This window comes from Artibeus jamaicensis, unplaced genomic scaffold (genome assembly GCF_021234435.1).
Source record: "Artibeus jamaicensis isolate MK-2021 breed Jamaican fruit bat unplaced genomic scaffold, CSHL_Jam_final scaffold_612, whole genome shotgun sequence".
NCBI classification, from domain to species: domain Eukaryota; kingdom Metazoa; phylum Chordata; class Mammalia; order Chiroptera; family Phyllostomidae; genus Artibeus; species Artibeus jamaicensis.
In genome coordinates, this window is record NW_026522049.1 from 3,171,527 (window position 1) to 3,180,656 (window position 9,130).

Below are 9,130 nucleotides of genomic sequence, written 5' to 3' on the forward strand. Positions count from 1 at the left end.
TCAGACCTGTCCACGCACCTGGGAGCCTTTAGTCACGGCAAGAACTAGGCGCCGGCTTAGGGGATGCATGGTCTCTTGCATCCCCGGGACACAGTGACTGATTCGCTGCAGCCAGAGGTCCGGGGGTGTTGTGATGACCCCCCTACTTTGTTTCTTCCCCCTGTCTCTGCTGCTGAGGTCAGAGGCTCACTTTCATGGCCACTCTCCCCACCAGCACGCCAGGCCCGGAGAAGAAAACCCTCAGAGCCTCGCTGACGTATTTCTCATGGCTGGGAGCGAGCCCACTGGGGCAGAGAGAGAGGGTGGACAGGCCGCATGCATGCCAGGACCCAGGAAAGCATTCTTGTCCCCTGAGCCTGTGAGTGCCTGCCTTTCTTGGATTTTTTGGCCTTTTGGTATAATTTAGCATGGTCAACATTTCGTTCAGATTTGTATTATTCAAGCCCTCTCCCTCCCTTACCACTGCAAAAAAAAAAAAACAGTAAGAAATGTATCTGGTGGTTTGAGCCTCCAGTTCGAATGCAAAACCTCTGGTGAATGAGCCTCTGAACACATACACCATGCACCAAAATTATCTTCTGCCACTTGAGTCAAATAGCCTTTAAAGAGTTTCCGTAAGTTTTCCCTATGTTTTCTAACAATGCATCTACTCCATACAGTCTCTGTTGAGTGTAACACTTCTGTTTCCTGCTGTGATTCGGCCTCCCTTCCCCTGGGATACGTCGAATGTGGGTTCTGGTTCCTAGCAGCTCAACAGGGTCGTGCAAGGCCGGGGTCTCAGCTCTGGGCTGAACGCAGGGAGGCCGGCCCACCCGTTCACTCAACTGACAAGAAAATGAAATTTGCATACCAGGTCCCACCACCTTGCTGATTTTTATCGAGACGTTCAGCCATCTGGGAAACCAGATACTAGCGTTTACCTGTCAAGTGAATTCGTCCCTTCTTCTCCCTGAAAGGAAAAGTCTAGGGGAAGCCAAGTTATGAGAAAGTTGGTTGGTGAGCTTAGAGCAGTTTAGACAAAGCTTGGTTCAAGTCCAGCGTTCCTGGCCCTGTGCCCCTGGGCTTGCTGCTAAACCTCTCTGAACCGAGATGCCGCAGGTTTAAAAAAATCCTTTCACTGGTAGTGACGGATCGCCTATCGTATGCGGTAATTACAAGTCCTGGGCACATGACAGTGAACGAAACAGACATACACCCCTCCCTCACGGCACTTAGTCCAGTGGGGGCGACAAACATGAGACAAACACGCCAATTAGTGTATAATGGCAGATGCAGTAGTAGGTGCTGGGAGGCAGAAGAATGGGGGAGAACACCAGCTGGGTGTGGGACCTAAATTAGGCTGGGGCGGCGGGGTTTTAGGAGCCAATCTGAGGTGTGACTTTTGAGCTGAGGACCTGAAAGCTGCTGGTCAGAGGAAGGGGAAGAGAGTACCAGGCAGGGCTCACAGTCCGAGCGAGGTTCTGAGCCAGGTCACGGGGGAGGGGGAGAAGGCCAGCTTGTGTGCGGTGTGTGCGGTGAGCGAGAGCACTGTGGCACCGCAGTAGGAGGTTCAGGGAGGACTTCTGCCCTGAGTCCTGAGAACTGCCATGCATCCGCTAGCATCTGCTGCAGCGGGAAATCGCAGAACAGCCCCGGAATGGCAGTGGTCTAGACCAAGAGAAAGTCCCTTGGTCCTCGGGAAGAGGTCCGTAGGCACTAGGAGAGCTGGGTGGGAGCCATCTAGGGTGGGCGCGGCCGCTCTGGGATGTTGTCGGAACCCAGGCTCCTCTCTGCTCCGTCCCATCAACTCAAGCAAGAGCAGCGATGGATCCCGCAGGCAGCATCACGAGTAGAAGAACTGAAATAATGACAGTGTCGTCACACATCAGACGCAGTAGCGTCCACAAATAATGTCTAGAGTTGGAAATAAAAAATACTATCATCTATACTTATATTTCCGTGTCTTCTGTCTGTTGGTCCATCCTTCCATTCAATCATCCATCCACCCACCCGTTCATCTGTCCATCTGTCTTTCATTCCTCTGTTTAGTTGCAGAGGTCGCTACCAGAAGTGAGGGACAAGAACAGCGTGTTTGTAGCTGCCGGGGTGGCGGGTGGGGAACGGGGCTGGTCTCCGGCTTCGCCAGCCCTGGCCTCCCTGAGACCGCCCCGTGCTGAGCTTCCTCTAAATTTCCGCTGCTGCCCACTCATGTGGGTTTTACTTCGAACCGGCCTCCAGAGAGACCCTACTCCTCTGACTTCAGGAAATGCCTGTCGGAGATTAGATTGTAACCCATTCAACCAGGCAAACTCGAGCCCCATTGTTAAGTTGCTAAGAGCGAGGGAACTCAGCCAGCTGGGCTGGACGGCTGGAGCCAGGTCTGCGTCGGGGGCGCCTGCTGACACCCAAAGGTCCCGGAACCCGTCAGGCACTGTCCTCCGGCCTCAGAGCTGACATGGTTCAGAGATGGCGCTTTCCTATTATTTCCAAAGGGCTTCAAGAGGCAGCAGCTACCAGACGCTGAGCCTCAGGGGGCAGTCCACACACCAGGGTGACCCTGGCAGCACACGCCCGGATGGTGGAGTCCCAACAGGACAGGACTGAATGGATTCCTGGGCTGAGGTCACAGTCTGGTCAGCTCCTCCGGCTGCTGGTTTTCAACAATTGCAGTAGTGCGTCCAGGCCCAGGCCAGGCCATGTGTTTGTGGACTAGACTGCCTGGCAATTCTATTCTTTTTTCTTTTCTTTTCTTTTCTTTTCTTTTCTTTTCTTTTCTTTTCTTTTCTTTTCTTTTCTTTTCTTTTCTCTTCTCTTCTCTTCTTTTCTCTTCTTTTCTTCTTTTCTTCCTCTTCTTTCTCTTCTTCTCCTTCCTTCCTCCCCCCCCCCTTTTTCTTTCTTTCTTTCTTTCTTTTTTTTTCTTCCTTTTCTTTCTCTCTTTCTTTCTTTCTTTGTGAGAAAGCTCAATAACCAGAGGCTGTATGACATTGAAGGGTCTCACATTGGCGATATACAGAAGGGGAAGGCTTCCAATTAGAAGTACTTCACCTGTTAACACGGCAACACTTAGCAGTGTGCCATTTTGACACTTAAAAACCAGCAGAAATAGTGCTGCCCTTGCGTCCACTGGTTTCCAGTGGCAAATGACGCAGCCACACTGCCTCCGTGTTTCAGCGCCTTTTGGATGACATTTATCAGCAGAGAGAAACCTGATGCTTCAGCTGAAATTTGGCAGCCCAAGAAGTGCACCAACCGCTCCAAAGTATCCCTCACGCCGGAGAAACAAGGCTTTCGGCTGACCTTTTGACCAGTGGTCCGGCGCACATGCCAACAGTTTCGTCGAGAGAGGATGGACTCTTAGAAAACGCCCCACAAAAGCGCTCTGTCCGTTTGCTCAGGAACAGCACGCATTTCTGCCACAGGACCCACGTTCCGGTGACGGCAGCTACAGGAGCTCCCGCCAGGTCTTCGTGACTGGCCGGCTCTCGCTTATGCTTCTGCTGCATCCACCGCCAGGACTCGAGGCCACAGCCCAGCCTGGCAGACCGAGTCTCTCCTACTCTCCTCCTGAATGGCACACCCCAGCTTGTCAGCTGGGGTGCAGTCACCCGTGGATGCCTTCCCGAGAGCCCCTTCAAAACCTTCCTGGCCCGTCAATGAACCGCATGAGCCCAGAAAGGTGTCCCCTTCAAGGCTGGTCCCAGCTACGTGTTTATGGTCGTCTCTGGAATGGACGGCTGAAACGCTGACTTCCAAGCCAGGGTTCATGACAAGCAGCGGGTTGGGGTCGTCGTCCTGGGCAAAGGGCGCCTTTTGGGGTCGCTCCGGTTTTGAGGCCTCCTCGAAACAACATCTCTCTGCTTGTCCACTGACACACACGAACAGAATCTGTGCGTAGCACGCCCTTCGCAGGACAGTCAAGGTCATCTAACTGTGCACATGGAGGTTTCCAGTTGTGCGCCAATTTTTTTTTTTCAAATTTCTAAGCATCACTTCCTGCAGCACATAACACCATGTGTATTGTTGAGAAGTTTTGTGGGTTTTTTTTTTTATCCCATTTGGATAAAAGCGGGCAGGTCCTGGTGTGGGAATCTGACCAAAGTGCAGCTTCCCTCTCCAGCCAGAAAGTGTTAAATCCTCAGGGCAAAGTGTCCCTCCCACGCACCAGTGGACCCGCACACCACGGGAGAAGTCAGACGTCTCGGGACACTTTCCCAGCTCTCCACTCCCTGTCCCTCCTCTGCGGGGAGAGCAGCAGGTTCCAGATAGGAGGGCTTTACCGGAGTTCCCCCATGGTCCGTGCCAAACCGCGGGAAAGACGATTTCTTGGCATCCTGGACCCTCGGACCCAGGGGGCCCACAACCCAAGGGGTTCAGTGTACAGAGCATGGTGGCGGCTCTGGAGGTGGCTGGGCCTGGCCAGGGCAGGGCAGTGGCACCTGAGGCGAGGTCGGCCGAGGGGGTGCCCTGCCCCCGAGGGGTGGCCAGGACCAAGTGAGCTGGGGCAGGCCATTGGCTTTGCTGCTCTGGTGCCGACCCCACCCCCACAGCGATTCTGCACACAAGGCCTGGGTCCCCCAGCCGCTGCTGCAGCCCCAGCTGACATTTCCAATCCAATGAAACGGCCTGGCTTCACACTAAACCTCTTCAGTCCCACACGCCACCCCTCCCGCCCGTGAGAGTTCTCACTGGAACAGGCTGTGGACAGACGCAGACTTCCCTCTCCCACTGCCCTGAATCAGGCAGAGGCTTAGTGTCCACGATGCCGGGGAGTCTGGCCAGAGAACACAGTTCACAGCCATCACGTCTCAGTGTGGGCCCGAAATCTGTCCTGCTCACTGAGCCGCAGGTGAAGTGGACCCATGGGGTGGACAGTGGACAGCTCAAGTGTCAGCTCAGATCTCTCGAATACGGCCCTGAGCACAGCGGCCCGTGCCCCTACCTCGGCCTGTTCGACTTCTCCACGGTGCTCCATTTATGATGCCGCCCTCCCCCACCTCTGTGGAGGGCGGGTGGGGGGAAGCGGTGAGCAGCGCCTACCTCATGAGGGTCTTACGAGGGTCATCCAGGATACTGAGGGTAAAGCTCTCAGCACAGCCAGGCAGATACCAAGCTCTCAGCGGTGCCGTGGCTGTCACTGTGTCCCAGAACTGCAGGGCCCATATCAGGGCTCACTCACACACTGCCCTTCTTCAAGTGGGGAGACACAGGTGTTTTTCCTCTCACTCAGGTTGAAGTGGCTGGAGAGAGTTCAGGGGCAGAGAGACCCCCACACCTGAAATCCCTCTTCCCAGCTCTCATCCTGTGTGGAACAGCACCGCCTCCCAACCCACAAGCTGGCCTGCAGCGACCTCCTGCATGGCTCTGGGTTCTCCACAAACCGCCAATGTCACAGAACTGAAGGGAATTATTGGATACGACCTTCGGAAAAATGAAGCGCACTTCCACACACACAGTGGTGTGGAAGGGAGGGTTTCGGCATGAGTCACGGTGTGCGTGGGCAGGTCCGCACGGGAAGAGCAGTCGGCACCAGTCGGAAGGGATTCAGAGACCAGCCTGGGCCTTCTAGTCGCCAGCGTGGCAAAGTCAGTGGAACTTCGCCTGTGCGGAGGGACACAGCATACACCCCAACGGTTTGCACGTCAAGATGTGACACGCAGCGGTGTCCCTCTTTGTTCTTCCTTAACAAGTGTGTTCAATCTGTTCCCCCCCCCGTGGCAGCACCTCCCACATGGACACAGCAGGCGCCACCCCAGGGAGCCGCTTCTCTATCAGGAAGAGAAGACGGAGCAATTAAAGAATGATTTTTGCCTGGGTAAATAACCAGTTTATCGGCTGGGACTCAAGGTCAGGTTCTGGGCTGATGAGGCCATGGGTACCAAATTAATAGTCCTGTAGCCCTTGCCCGTGGCCGCAGGCGAGCCGTGCACCTCAGACGGAGGGCAGAGCTTCTGGTCTGAGGGCCACGAACGAACCCACCTTTGAATCCGGTGGGATGACGTGAATTAAGAACAACTTTGGTTTGTAGAACATCTTAACCTGGACCCGACGGAAACCTCAACCTCTCGTTATATGAAAAGCTAATACTCGATGATGAGGCAAGAAGGATAGGAGGTGAAATGACAAGGGAAACATTCTTCACAAAGTAGTGACCAGTTAAACACCTGGAAGCGGTGATCTTCTACCCGCGTGGGGGAACTGCCCCTGCCTGGTGGCCGTGGGCCCTCCTGGCTGCCGGACCAGGGCTCCGCATGTGACTGGCCCTTTTTCCTTGGCTGGGAGAGGTGAGCCCCAGACCCGCTCTTCTGTTTTGTTTTGGACAGTGGCCCTGCGTGCCCATCTGCTCTCGGTGAACAGAGAGGCTCACGGGGCGGACCGTACCAGGTAAAGCTCTGGGACAGTCTTGCCAGGCAGTGCAGGCAGTGGCGTTGGACCTTTCGGAAAGGATGACAAGGTCCTGTTCATAGAACTTGACCAGGGAGGAGACTCTCTTTCTGGCCAGTGATTGGACTGGTTACACAAATCAGTGTAATGCCAGAGACCTGGCCTGCGAGGAACCAGGCGATGAGCGCGGACGAGACCGCGAGAGGACGGGTCACTGAGCATTTCCGCCTGACGGTGGCATTTCCCTCACCACTTGTGACAACATGCTCTCTGCTCTATCAAAGTCGGGCAAGGAGGAGGGGTCGTTTCTCACCCTCTGGCCCAGAACTCCCCTGAAAGAGAGGGTGGCCCCAGAACAGTAGAACAAAAAGCAGACACCAGTAGCCTCTGAGGAATGGAATACCTTTGGGGCGGCGGAGCAGCCTCTTCGTTATAAATCCCTCTAAGTGCTCTTTTGTTGTGATTGGAAGGCAAGCGAATATAAACACACAGACACACACACACACACACACACACGGTTTTCGTCTCCCTCTGCCCCTCCAAAGAGTGAGGGTGGCAAGGTACGGACCCCTGGCCAAGAAATCCAGTTGAGGAAAAGCTGGTGGAGTCCGAGCCCCTTTTGCGAAATGAATAGCATTACACAGTATTCGCCTAAGGAAAGAAAACAACAATAACGAAAAACGTCTGGACAAAAAAAATACCACAAACTCCGTGGCGGTCATCAGCAGAAAGTTCGGATTACAGAGACTTTCGACTTTCTGTGTTTTGTGTATTTCTAGAACATTTCGATGTTTCACAAAGCACGGGTAATGTTTTGGCCGTCAGAAGGGCAGACAAAAAGGTTTTCAGAACAGGGAGCACCCACCCCCTCCATCCGTCATCTTCTGCTTTTTCGGAACCGCGAGCCCCTGCCGGCGACTCTGCGCCCTGTTCCCAGGAAGCATCGGTGCGTCATTGAGAGTTTCATCCTGCAGGTGCGCGTTTAATCATTAAAGAGATAGTGTCAGTCCTGTCCAGTAAGTTTTGATGTTTTGTTTGAGAACCAAGACACTACACCCTTGACTTTGCATGAGGGGCTCAGGTGTCAGTGACAGAGAAAAACGGAACGAGAGGGCAGACTGCATGGGGTTATTCCGTGTGCGGGACCGGAGTTGACGCCTGGACCAGAAGCGCCTTCACTCCCTGTGGGGCCGCACTGCTTCCGTCCTCTGCAAGCCCAGGAAAACAGACGCCAGGAGGAGGGAAGACTGGAAAGGGGGTGGGGTGAAAGGTGAAAACGCCTGGTCTGAGAAACTGGGTGACTCTGATGTCAGGGGGAATGGGGGCTGCAGAGGAGGGCCGTGGGAAGGGTGAGGGCACTCAGGCTGGGCTTCCTGGAAGGGGTAGGGACGTTTGGGAGCAGGCGACAGTGAAGAGGAGGGCATCTTAAAGGAGGAAGGCAGATTAAGTAAGAGGGTAGGAGAGCTCATTGGCCCAGGCCTAGAGCGGGGCCCCCTTGCCCTGTTCCCCTTTGCCCTGAGAGAGGTCGGGGTCCCCGCCTGGGTTCTGACGGAGCTGTCCGGGCAGCCCAGCCTATTCCAACTCTGAACTGTGCCCAGCCTGTTGCACCGACATGAGAAGGCAGGGCAAAGGGCAAGCAGGTTGGATCCAGCTCGTCTTCATGGAAGACCACGCTCCCCGTGGTCCTAGCACGTGGCTTGTTTACTGCAAATACGTGAGTAGGCAGAGGCACCTGCCCCCCTCCGTGCAGCGGTGTGGCTGTGTGGGCGTGGGGAGCGGGGCTTCCCCAGGCTCCACCTGTGTGGGCACTTCCACTCATGTTCCTGCTCTTGTGCTCACACAGCACTGCACACCTCTGGGCCTGGGACCTTCCCCAGGCTGGGGTTCGGATAGTGTAAGTTACACCCCTCGGGGAAGAAAAAGAGAGGGGACAGGAATAGAGAGAGATGGGGCCTTAGGGCTCTTATTAACAACAACAACCAACAAACTTGGCTCTTGGAATTGGAAAGCTGAGGGCTGGGGCTGGCTTCAGGTACAGCTGGACCCAGGGACTGGAGCGAAGTCTTCAGGACATAGCGTCTCATCTTTCAGAGGTGGGGCAGTACAGTACAGGGAAGGTGTCATTTAAGGGCAATGGTTTTAAGCCATAGTGTTGTGGAGAGCATTGAAAGCCAGGGCTCCCCTTCGGGACCACGTACCTGTGTCAGGTACATGTCCCTGCCGTACAGAGTTCCGTCCTGTCCGTCCCTGTGTAGTGGGCAGAACTGCCCTGTTTCTTCCTTGCTGGGGTCCAGCCTCATCAGGTCTCAGGGTCCCCAAAGGATGGACGGCGCAGGCGACGAATGAAGTCAGACACCCGATTGGATGCCGGAGCACAGCCAGCCTCTGTGGGTCTGGCCGAACTCACAGAGTTTGACTTAAGCTTTATTTTTATAGAGACTGTCATATAACATTAAAGGAACAGGTGCATAGCATGATCAGTTAAGCAGAAAAAAACAATACAGAGGTAACCAGGAAAAGTACAGGAAATTCCATAGATTCAGTTATGTTAAACAAAGGTTATTTTGACCAGGAGAGCCATTGATCAGACAATTAGAAATAGCTGTATGTACAGAGTTCTACGTGTCTTATGGATGAATAAATGTTTATTAAAGTTCTTAGAATTTGGCATGGGTCAAAAGGATACGCTAGACTGAACAGTGGTTATGGAGAATTTATTAAAAGGCCTTTGTGGTGTCTAACTTAGCTATCTTCCTGTCTAGAATCTTAC

At 54.1% G+C, this 9,130-nt stretch overlaps 1 pseudogene; it reads right to left on the reverse strand.

The window, feature by feature from the left end:
* Positions 1 to 3,193: 3,193 nt before the first annotated feature.
* LOC128626426 (pantothenate kinase 3-like) lies at positions 3,194 to 8,573 on the reverse strand (annotated as a pseudogene).
* Positions 8,574 to 9,130: the final 557 nt, after the last annotated feature.